Genomic DNA, 12,370 nt, shown 5'->3' with positions numbered 1-12,370 from the left:
ATCATTCTCAATGGGGAAAAACTGGGAGCTTTTCCCCTAAAGTCAGGAACACGACAGCGATGTCTCACCACTGTTATTCAACATAGTATTGGAAGTCCTAGCCTCAGCAATCAGACAACACAAAGAAATAAAAGGCATCCAAATTGGCAAGGAGGAAGTCAAACTTTCACTCTTTACAGACGACATGATACTCCAAATGGAAAACCCAAAAGATTCCACCAAAACACTGCTAGAACTGATATGAATTTAGCAAAGTCATGGTATATAAAATCAATGCACAGGAATCAGTTGTAATTCTATACACCAATAATGAAGCAGCAGAAAGAGAAAATGGAGGCATCACAATTCTGGACTTCAAGATATATCACAAAGCTGTAATCATCAAGACAGTATGGTACTGGCACAAAAACAGACACCCAGATCAATGGAACAGAATAGAGAACCCAGAAATGGACCCACAAACGTACGGCTAACTAATCTTTGACAAAGCATAAAAGAATATCCAATGGAATAAAGACAGTCTCTTCAGCAAATGGTGTTAGGAAAACTGGACAGCGGCAAGCAGAAAAATGAACCTGGATGGTGTAAGAAGGATGACTTTCTTACACCATATACAAAAATAAACTCAAAATGTATGAAAGACCTAAATGTGAGACAGGAAGTCATCAAAATCCTCAAGGAGAAAGCAAGCAAAACCTCTTTGACCTTGGCCGCAGCAACTTCCAACTCAACAGGTCTCCAGAAGCAAGGGAAACAAAAGCAAACATGAATTATTGGGACCTCATCAAAATAAAAGTTTCTGCACGGTGAAGGAAACTAAAAGGCAACTGATGGAATAAGAGAAAAAGTGAGATATTTGAAATGACATATCAGATAAAGTGTTAGTAACCAAAATCTATAAAGAACTTATCAAACTCAACACCCGCCCTCAAAAAAATAATCCAGTGATGAAATGGGCAAAAGACATGAATAGATAAGTTTCCAAAGAAAACATCCAAATGGCCAACAGATACATGAAAAAAATGCTCAACATCCCTCATCATCAGGGAAATGCAAACCAAATCCACAAGGAGATACCACCTCACACCTGTCAGAATGGCTAACATTAACAACTCAGGCAACAACAGATGTTGGAGAGGATGCGGAGAAAGAGGATGTCTTTGCACTGCTGGTGGGAATGCAAACTGATGCAGCCACTCTAGAAAACAGTATGGAGGTTCCTCAAAAAATTAAAAATAGAACTACCCTACAACCCAGCAATTGCACTACTAGGTATTTATCCAAGAGATATAGGTGTGCTATTTCAAAGGGGCACAGGCACCCCAATGTTAAAAGCAGCACTATTGACAATAGCCAAAGTATGGAAAAGAGTGCAAGTGTCCAATGACTTATGAATGGATAAAGAAGATATGGTGTGTGTGTGTGTGTGTGTGTGTGTGTGTGTGTATACATATATATATACATATATATATACATGCGTGCTATATATATATATATATATGTGTGTGTGTGTATATATATGTATACACACACACACACACACACACACACACACAATGTGTATACGTACATACACCCACACACACAACCACAATGAAGTATTACTCAGCCATCAAAAAGAGTGAAATCTTCCCATTTGCAACAACGTGGATGGAACTAGAGTGTATTATGCTAAGTGAAATTAGAAAAAGACAAATATCATATTACATCACTCATATGTGAAATTTAAGATACAAAATAGATGAACATAAGGGAAGGGAAGCAAAAATAATATAAAAACAGGGAGGGGGACAAAACATAAGAGACTCTTAAATATAGAGAACAAACTGAGGGTTGCTGGAGGGGTTGTGGGTAGGGGTTGGGCTAAATGGGATGAGCTTGGGTTGGGATGAGCCAACACTTGTTGGGATGAGCACTGGGTGTTATATGTAGGGGATGAATCATGGGATTCTACTCCTGAAATCATTACTGCACTATATGCTAACTTGGGTGTAAATTTTTAAAAAATAATTTAAAAAAGGTAAACATTTTCCCCAAACACAATTGTGACAAATATTGAGGGGCAGCAACTTGTCAATATTTAACCTGTCCTATCTTTACTGTGTTCTCTCTCACCATGAGCCCTCCACTCATCCACTCAGTGGTCTAGCAAGATCCAGGAGCATTCCTCAATATCTCCCACTTTCTCTCCACCCAATCAGTCAGAAAGTTATACTAATTTTGCCTCCAAAATATCTCACAACCAATCATTTCCTTCTATCCTGAATTTCTCTGTCACTCTGTCATCATTTCACCTATAATAATTCTCTACATCTAATCTTGTGTCCCTGCTGGTCACAATCCCCACAGAGACCCTGTGATTCTTCCAAGCAAAACTCTGATGATATCATTCCCCTGCTTAAAACTTTTCAGGATTTCTCCAGTGCCTTCCAAGTAACATTCCAAGTCCTTAATACAGCAGAGCAGGTATTGCATTCTTTGGTCTCTGCCTCCAGCCTTTTTCACACTCTCTTCCTCACTCTCTTTCATCCAGGCACACAGGTTTATTGGCAGTCCCAATAGGTACTTTATACTTTGCTCCATCAGAACCCTGAAGTCTCCAAGTATTCATTTCAGTAGTGCCTTATGTGCATTTGTCACATTGTAACCAGTTGTTTCCTGAGGTAAACATGTTGTCAAAACCTTTCTATCCCATGCATGTAAACCTCACAAGGTAGGGAACTTCATCTTTCTGGCTTCATTGTTGTATTTTTTACCTCACATAGTACCAGGCACAGTGCGGTAAAATACTTGAATGAATAAGGAATGGGATGATTAAATGGGTAGAAAGTGAATAGAGGCTAGCTATCCTATTTTTCCAGATAGATAGACAATTTTACGTGATGTGTAGAGCCACCTGTTGGCAGACATCCACCACTGGTCTCTTGTGTTTCTGCTTGTCTTCCAATAAAAAGGCATTGACAGCTTTGTTCTGGATTGTCTTTGCAAGGATGTCTACATAGTCAACCACCTTGGAAGACAGAGGTGATATCTCTCTGTGAAGCAGAGGGCGTATTTGTTTCCTGACCGTAAACATATCTCCCTCTGGAGCAATAGTTTGGGAAGATTGCTAGCAGCCCTCTTCCACAACTGAGGATTTCTTAAATTCAGGGTTTCTCTGGCAAAAATCTGTGTACACAACATCTACTTGGGCTGCTCTCCATTGCCTCTGTGGGATGCAGAAGGCCAAAGGAACCAATACAAAAATTAAGCTTGTGATATTTTCTGTACCCTGAGTAATAAAGTTCTCTGTCTCTGACCCAAGAGTCTCACGTCTTCTGAAGCATCTATGAAACAATGGCAGGCTAATTTGATAGCTTGAAAATTGGATAAAATCTTAGACTCTTAACAGTTCTTGACACCATGAGCTGTAAAAATTGGCACAGCTGGGAGAAGGGGGTAGAGGCTGAGATCCTCTTGTGAAAATTGGGAATCCTACAAACCACAATATTTCGATTGGCTATGAATTTGAGCTCTTCTTCAAAAGTTAATTTGGAGATGTTTCGAGAAATATGCCAACTCTTGTCTTCAGATTTCATGAATACCATATTATCATATGGTGTTAATAAAAATGTAATTCTGGGAGCACTTGCAACAGAAAGGTCTCTGTTCAAAAGTAAGACTCCTACACCCTATCCCAAGTCTATTAAATTGGAACTATACTCATAAAAATTATCTTTATAGTTGAAATAGCAGTTTTGTACCGATCCATTGATTTTCCCCCATACCTCCTAGGAACCAAAAGTTTGCATCCTCCCTCAAACATATCTATATACATATGTATATGTATATATATATGTGTGTGTGTGTGTGTGTGTATATATATATATATATATATATATATATATATATAAACAATTCAGCATCAGGATCCAAACCCCTAACTTTTAAAAGAGTTAAAGCTATGCCCACACCCTGATCTCATTCCATCCTTTCTGTTTGTAGTAATCCCACCCATGTTCTGCAATTCTATATATCACCATCTAATATACATTTTATGGATAGTAAAGAGAGAATACATGATGGTGATAAGGAGAGAAAGCATATCTACAAACAAGATAAACACAACATGCCTAAACCTCTCCATTTAGAATAGGGCAAGTATGTAACGTAGATAAAAAAGAATTTATAAAGTTTTCCTTTAATAGAAAGTGAACTTATAGTCTTCTCTTTCAACCTATAGGTGCAAAATTAAATGACAGCTCTAGCAAACAAAGAAGCTCGGTATTCAGTAGTCTTTATTGCCACAGTAAGGTCTGAATTTTCTGCTTCCTTTTATTTCACAAGTAAGCTCCAAACCTTGCAGCATCCTATATGAAAAGCACTGCTTGCTCAAATGCCAAGAATGAAAGATCTAATTACTGATGGAAACTCACCTGTGAGCACAACCCAGCAAGCGCCGCTCGCGGGGCTCATTTAGAGTCTCTTAATGGCTTTGATTCAAAGAACTCCCTGAAGACTGAACTGATTACATCAGGATTTCTGGCTGCAATGGTCAAAGTAATATCCACAGGATATGACAGGAATTATGATGGATATCGAAAGCTCTGCAAATCGAAGAGTAAAATCACTTTTCTACCTGAGAGTTCTGTTCCCTATAAAACTCAGAATATATCAACAGTGAAAAGTTAATCTCTTCCCAGGAGAAGTAATGAAGATATACAACACACAACTCTGCCGGAGAAAAGGAAAAGAATCTTTCCTGTGTGAAGATTTTCTCCTCATATAATCTAATTGGAAATTGTATAGGATACTAAATAATGTGTTGGATTAAATACCCACCAGACTAGCATAGAAAAAAATTGACCAGCCTTCATAGTACACATAAATTTATTGTTGAAAACTTTCTCTTTAGAAATCAATGTCTTTCAGATATTAAGATGTGTCTTTGAATGTGACCTAAGGCATGCTGCTATGACAAAAAGTTTCAATTTAACTTTAAAAAACTGGTTGTGGGAAAGTATTCTTTTCATTTTTGAACCTACATTTACAGACCAAATCTATAATATATATACACACACATACACACACACATTTAAAATGAAAACCAGTTAAAGCCCAAATGATTTATGTAGATACTCTGCCCTTAAGAGAATGAAGCAGAACACCCCACTTCTAAGGTGTGGGCCTCGTGACTTACTTCCAAAAAGTAGGGTGTGGAGGGGGGTGAGGGACATGTTAGAGTGGAAAAACCTGACAAACATGATCTCAGCAAAGAGTTCAAGGTTTACACCACCAATGACAACTCCCGAGCTTTTGATAGGATACCATGAGAAAGGCACATTCGCCTCTCTGGTTCTCCTCTCCAAAACTCCCAACCCCACACTACTCATAAAGAAAACATCAGACAAATCCCAGTTAAGGGACATCGACAAAATACCTGACCAGAACTCCTCATAACTGCCCAAGTCATCAAAAACAAGGAAAATCTAGAAGCTGGTAAAAGGATATAAGCTTTCAGTTATATGATGACCAAGGTCTGAGGTCCAATGTATAACAACGGGAACTACAGTTGATAATACCGTATTGTATATTTCAAATTTGCTAAGGGAATAGAATTTAGGTGTTCTCATCAAAAGAAGAGATAACTTTTTAAAAAAAATAAAATAAAATAAGTTTCCCATGTTTCTTATTCTGTATATTGAAAATGAAAGCAAAGTGAGTTGCATTGTCTAGTAGATAGCAATTCTTGTCATACAGTGTTCACGGAATGATCATTAGAGGTGCTCTGATTTGCATGTGAATGGGAAATTAAACTATACTCTTGAAAGACCAAAAAATAAAACAAAAGAGAGTCTGAGAAACTGCCATAGCCCAACGGAGCCTTCAAACATGATGAGTAAATATAATGTGATATCCTAGATGAGAGCCTGGAACAGAAAAATAACAGATGGATATTAAGGAGACCTGAATAAAATGCGGCCTTTAGTTGATAATAAGGTATAAATATTAATTCATTAGTGATGACAAATGTATCATACTGTAAGATGTCGATAATAGGCAAATCTATTTTTGGTGGGTACATAGGGACTCTACTATCTTCACAATTTTCCTGTAAATCTAAATCTATTCCAAAATACAAAATTTATTTTTAAAGTTTTTTTTAAGGAGTCAATAAACTATTTTCTGAAAAAAAAAATTAAAGCTCCAAACTCTGAAGCCTGATTTGATCCTAAGCCAGTAGTGATTATCTGATTATATCCACATAGGCTAATTACAACATAGTTATATTTTTACATAACTAGGTAGCATCTGAAAGCAGGACGAAGAACTATGTGTTAACCCAAAGAATAAAAATGCACTGGTATTCACAAAATCTTCCATGTCACATCTGAATCCCATCTTCTAAATGTCTATTTCTCTAGCAAACGCTTTCAAAACAGAAGCCACTGTTTTACTGTTCCTGGTAAATACAAAGCACTGACCTTAGCTGACAGCAAAAATAAAGTATGCAAGGTTAACAAGGTATGAATTCAGGATAAAAAGTTACATTCTCAAAAAAAAAACAAAAAAAAAAACAAAAAACAAAAACAAAAACAATTCCTCCTATACATGGGGCCTGAAAATCCTTTCCCAGGGTATAAAGTATCTTACAATTACAGAGATTTAATTGCAAATTCATTCTGATTCATAATGAACCTAATTTTCTACTTGAGTCTAAATGACTGGCAAGCGTTGTTTTGATTCCATGGCTTGGCGATGGGCCTTTCCCAAAGACACGGATTGAGATGAGACAGAGAGAGAGGGGAAGAAAACTGTACTATTCATGCTATAACTCAGCAGCTCAGCTCTATTTGTATTTATATAGATTTCATATATACTGAAGCGATGTTCTAATTGGTATTTAAGTTCCCGATATATCTCGTGAATTAAATGAAGTCTCATGAGATATATTGGGAACCTAAATACCAATTAGAGCATCACTTCAGTACAAAAATATGTACTTATTTCCAAACACTGAATTATAAACTACTGACTGTAGAAACCAGACCATGTGTGAAACATTGCCTACTCACATACCTTCATATCAGGAATTTTACATGTTGCATCCACTTACTTAGAGTATTTGAGTAATGCTACACCTACCTTCCTCTTCACAGAAGCCCAATTAAAGTACCAACACTCCGTGTTCTAGGGAAAAAATTAAGCACATAAACTAAACCCTAGTTGCAGAGTTGTTCCACAATATTTATAATATGTAAGAGCTCATTTCTAACAAGAGAGACTGCTTAAATGAACATGCACATCTGTGTATTGGTATATTATGCAATCATTAAAATGGCTATAGAATAACATTTAATGTCAGGAAAAAATTTTTACCGTATACTGGGGGCGGGGAGTCAATTACCTGTTTATTCTCAGATCAACCCCCATCATTCTCTGCTCTGTCGCATCGCACAGCGAACTATATTTCCCTGCCCTGGGGCATCAAGCAGTTTCAGACTACGAAAGGCACGAGCAGAACACTACGGTGTGGGTGTGTAGCCAACAATGTCACAATGCATGCAGGTCACCAGGGACCCATTTTTTTATGGTTTCTAAGTGTGCCTCCCCCAGCTCCCACAAGCTTGCATGTGATTTTCCATCAAGGGAGCCCCTGCAATTATTCTTTGGAAAAAGTGTCTTCAGGCTGTGGGAGCTCACATCGCCTAGCAAAGATCTAGAAATGCCTGTGTACTTTAGAGGAGGGGTTGCCAGCAACCAATGCCTGAGATGGGTAAGGGTTATAACAACACAGCTCCTTTGCTTCAGGATCGGAGAAGTGAGGTGCAGCTGACACCGCAGGACCCGGCTACAGCCACCGTCTGAGGAACTTTGCCTGGCTTTTCCTCCTCCTCTGATCCTGCCTCTCCACTCCTTACTTCCAGGACCCCTTCTGCAATAATTCCTAACATGCAAACCCTTGCCCCTGGGGAACTCCCTCTCCTTCCACACCTGTGCTGCCCCCTGCAGAGGCTCCGGCTCCTGTCAGCTAACTTCCCCTTACTTGGCCAATACAAGCACGCTCAAATCTCTCATGTTAAGGTTAGGACATTATTCAGAAGAGTGGGACCGTGGGATTGGGGACGGCGGTATTTGGGTGTCTCAGGTAAAACTGCACAATCTTGAGCCACCCCAACATCTTGGGCCTCCACTGACCTTTCAGAGTAAAAAGGGCATTTCAGCAACAGGCTTGATCTGTGTCACCCCCTCATCTTACGTGGCCCAACCCCAAGAAACAGCTGGCCTAATAGCAAGAATGGTTTGCTGAAAGTTCACTGTGGCTAATGTGCATATAATATTCCATCACTGCAACTTTGCAGCGTTGTTTTCCGATGGTTTATAGATCTTGGTTCCCAAGGGAGCAAGGTTTCGCAATCGTCCCGTTCAATTATAAGCTAAAACTGTCTGGTCACTTTGGGCCTCTCGTGCCATTGTTCCAACAGGCAGAGGGGTTATTGTACTAGCTGATGATACATACAATCTATCAAAGGGAAACTGCATTGAGGCGACACAAGAGGGCCAGAAGACTACGCCAGAACCCAGAAGAACCAGAAGATATACTGTGGCACCTTCCACTACTTCCAGGTCCACAGTAAAAGTCAACGGAAGATTACAACAACCTAATCAGGGCGGACCACCAATGACATATATGCTTCAGGGAGAAAGAGTCAGATCATTCCGCCAGAACCCAGTTGAGGTGCTCCTGAGTGTCGTGTCAGAGAACGTGGAATGGACCGTACAAGACAAAAAAAAAAAAAAGATGTGTCAATGATATGGCCTCATGACGTCTACAGAAATGAGGACTGCCCGTATATAATAACAAAATACCTACGTCCACCTTTCTTCTTCCTTTACTATTTTGTTTGAGGAGTATTGGCGAGTCCTAATTTCATAATTTAGTTCTCAGAAAACCGAACCACAAATAGGAGCACCTGGAACTAACAGAGGTGCTGCAGATCACCTGGAGAACCTAGCTTGGCTAACACAGTTACTCTGTGCCTCCATCTGGGGGAAAGGAGGGAAATGTCTGTCTGTATAAGTGACAGCTGCCTCCTGATAGGTGCAAGTGTGAAGTCGTTGCCTAGACATTAAACTCAGGCAGAAGAGTGAAAGGGGGTGCTGAGTGACAAGAAGGAGACAGTAATAGCCACTCTCCTGTTGGCTCTCAGATCCATTTCTTGCTCTTTGCCCTCCAGCGTGGCACAGGCAACGACATGTCCTCAGCCCAGAGTATTTAACCAGACAACCAAAGGACGGAAGGGGTGGAGAAACCTGGGTACTCTTCCCCTGCTCTCCCTGCCGCGAGTGCACCCTTACAGCAGCTGCGTCTTTCCTGTGGCTCCAGCCTCCACCGGCCCTCACCGCCATCCGGCCCTAGCTCTGCAGCCCTCTGCACGGACCTGCCTCCAGCTAGATGGCCCTGGTGTCCGTATTCTGTTAACACTGCCTCTTCCCTTCGTCCCTTCACGTCTGGGAGTAAGGCATTTTCCTACTGCTGGTCGTTTCTGGGTTGCCTCGCCATTCTCTGACTACTAAACTCTGGCATCAGCTGTATAATAAATCCCCTTTATTTTACACTTGTTTGAAACATATACAGTGGTTTCTATTTGCTGATGATTCCTAATACCATTCTTTTTCGTTAATGTTTTACTTTTGAGAGAGCGCAAGTAGGGGAGGGACAGAGAGGAAGGCGGACAAAGGGTCTGAAGTGGGCTCTGTGCTGACAGCAGAGAACCCAGTGAGGGGCTTGAACTCACGAACCACAAGATCATACCTGAGCTGAAGTCTGATGCTTAACTGAGCCACCCAGGTGCCTGATACCATTCTTAAGTATAAATAAAAATACCACAAAGCAATATGTTCTCAGTTAAAGAAAACACACATACATATTCATACAAATGTCCTGAAAAGATACACTTTCAAGTTAACAGTGGCCAGAAATTCTGAGATAGAGTAATCCTCCCTTATCTGGAGGGATACATGCCATGACCCCCAGTGGGTACCTGAAACTGTGAACAGTACCGAACCCTATATAATATATCCTATGTTTTTTTTTAATTTACTTACAAATTAGGCACAGTGAGATAGCAATAATGAAATAGAACAATTAAAACAATGTATACTTAAAAAGTTATGTGAATGTGGTCTCTCAAAATATCTTATTGTACTGTACTCACCCTTCTTCTTTGTGATAATGTGAGATGATACAATGCCTTCATGGTAACACGAAGTGAGGTGAATGATGTAGGCACTGTGACTAGCATTAGGCTACTGTTGACCTTCAGCGATAGGTTAAAAAAAAAAAAAAGGACCATCTGCTTCTAGATGACGGTTGACCACAGGTACCTGAAACCACAGAAAGTGAAACCAGAAGTAAGGTAGGACTACTTTACCAAAACTCTCCTCTTCCATCCACGTAATTCATTTTTGAGGTCCCAAAGGGAAATATATTCATAGACCATAATGTCCAGCAAACAAATACTCTTACTAGTAGATCTGTCCTCCAATCCTAATATGGAACTCTGGTGAGCAAGACTAGACTATGATTTCTTCTTACCCCTACCGATGGTGTCTTCCTGCTCCTCTCACTTGCTCACCATTGGACATACTCTGGTTGTAGTTTCCAGGCTGTCTCCAGGCTAGGGGAAAAAGAGGGAAGAGTTGAATAATTGAGGGAAACCTCTCCAAATCACTCTAGTATTTAGGAAGTATGTAGCAGCTGCACCTGCAGCTGAGGGAGGGAGAGAGCCCAACTGAGCTACAGGTGCCTGGGGCCACGAGAAGCTGGGGGCAGGGTAGGAGGACTGAGCAAACAACTCCAAGGAATGCCAGCAGCAGGAAGCAGCAGCCATCAGTGACCAGGGGAGAAGAAAAGCAACAAACTATTGCTTGTAGTCCTGAGGCACAGACAGGTGAAAGCTGCTAGGGAAAAAGGCAGGACGAGACTGAGTATTCATTTTTTACATAAAGTTCTCACTCTCTTTGAGAAGCAAATAATCATCCAGGAGAGGGGCCAAGAACATAGTCCTTTATCACTGCATTATACTTGAGATCTTGAATCTCTCCCAATGATCAAAGCTTTGTCGCTGAATTAATCTCACTGTACCTGGGGCCCTCTTCTCAGGATGAGCTCTCTCATGAGAAATACAGCAGACATTGCTGGATGGGACCCACATCTAATCCTATCCCCTCTTACTTAATAGGACTCTCCCATTTTGTGCAGAGACCTACCCTTCTCTGAGAAAACCTGTGCTTTAGGGAAGGCTGATACCAGGTGTAGCCCTGGGAGGCAAATGCTGATTGGTGTAAGCCAATCACGGAGATCCTGTTCTCCTTGCCAGCATTGGTTTAGGCATGAGCAGATGAGGCACTTGTGTTCAATAAAACATGAGAAGATGTCTGCTATCAGGCTTCTGGGAAAGCCTTCTTCAGTCTTAAGAAGACCCACATGAGAAAACAAGTTCTTCTAGATGTGGTCATTCCTGGTTAGGACCTTGGAAGCATTAGAGGGGAAGTTAGGAGGGGAACATGCCTGAAGACAAATCCAAAATGCTGAGGATGGCAGAGCAGAAAGACAAACCTGGAGTCTAATGATGTAATTTATCCATTAAATGAGCCAATGCTGACACTGTCCTATCCTTGGTTTGTTAAATACTTAATATCCTGGTTTAAGTGAATTAGATTTGGAGTTTTCTGTTGCTTGTAGTCTAAAACATTCTAATTGGTATAAGAAGTATCTCAGGCCTTCTCCTAATGAGTTGTGTTTTAGGTGGAGTTATTAATGCTAGTTATCCTAATAAATCATCCCCCAATCTCAATGCTTTAACCTAATAAAAGTTCATGGCTGGCTCATGATCAGATGTTTGGCATACAACCTTTTTCTGTGTGGCTGAGAGATTCTTTCTTCCTCTGTCTTAGGTTTCCAGTATCCTTTGGTGTTTCGTTGAAGTCACCCGTTGGTTCCTCTGCATTCAGGTAACGGATAACTAAAGTGGGAGAATATAAAAGATGGCAGAAGACATTTAGGGGCCAGATCTGCCCAGAGAGTTGATTCATTCACATGTTTTCTAGGCATGTCCAGTGCACTTGTCAAGTTTACATTCGTCTACACATTACAGAATCCCAACTGCACAAGCGCTAACAAATGGGGTTCATTTTTACACACACATACAAAATCCAAACAAGACGGGTGTCACCCAGGACCCAGCATCCTTCTGTCTTTCCACTCCATCATCCTTACTATGTGTCTTTCTTCCTTATGCTTCCAAATGGTGTTACACTTCTAGGAATTCGAGTATTATACTAAATTCCAGACCAGAAGGAGGAGAAAGAGCTAAAGGCATGTTTC

General features: G+C 40.4%; 1 long non-coding RNA gene across 1 annotated transcript in view; it reads right to left on the bottom strand.

Moving 5' to 3' along the window:
* Positions 1 to 12,002, bottom strand: part of LOC122239243 — a 100,032-nt gene extending 88,030 nt beyond the window's left edge. Inside the window, exons 1-3 of the long non-coding RNA XR_006218191.1 lie at positions 11,898 to 12,002; positions 10,580 to 10,661; positions 10,200 to 10,368 (exon numbers count right to left, since the gene is read on the bottom strand). This is a non-coding gene — a long non-coding RNA (uncharacterized LOC122239243). The remainder of the gene's footprint in view (positions 1 to 10,199; positions 10,369 to 10,579; positions 10,662 to 11,897) is intronic.
* Between the last annotated feature and the right edge of the window lie 368 nt (positions 12,003 to 12,370).

This window comes from Panthera tigris, chromosome B3 (genome assembly GCF_018350195.1).
Source record: "Panthera tigris isolate Pti1 chromosome B3, P.tigris_Pti1_mat1.1, whole genome shotgun sequence".
NCBI lineage: Eukaryota > Metazoa > Chordata > Mammalia > Carnivora > Felidae > Panthera > Panthera tigris.
This window is presented reverse-complemented; position numbering and strand designations above follow the sequence as displayed.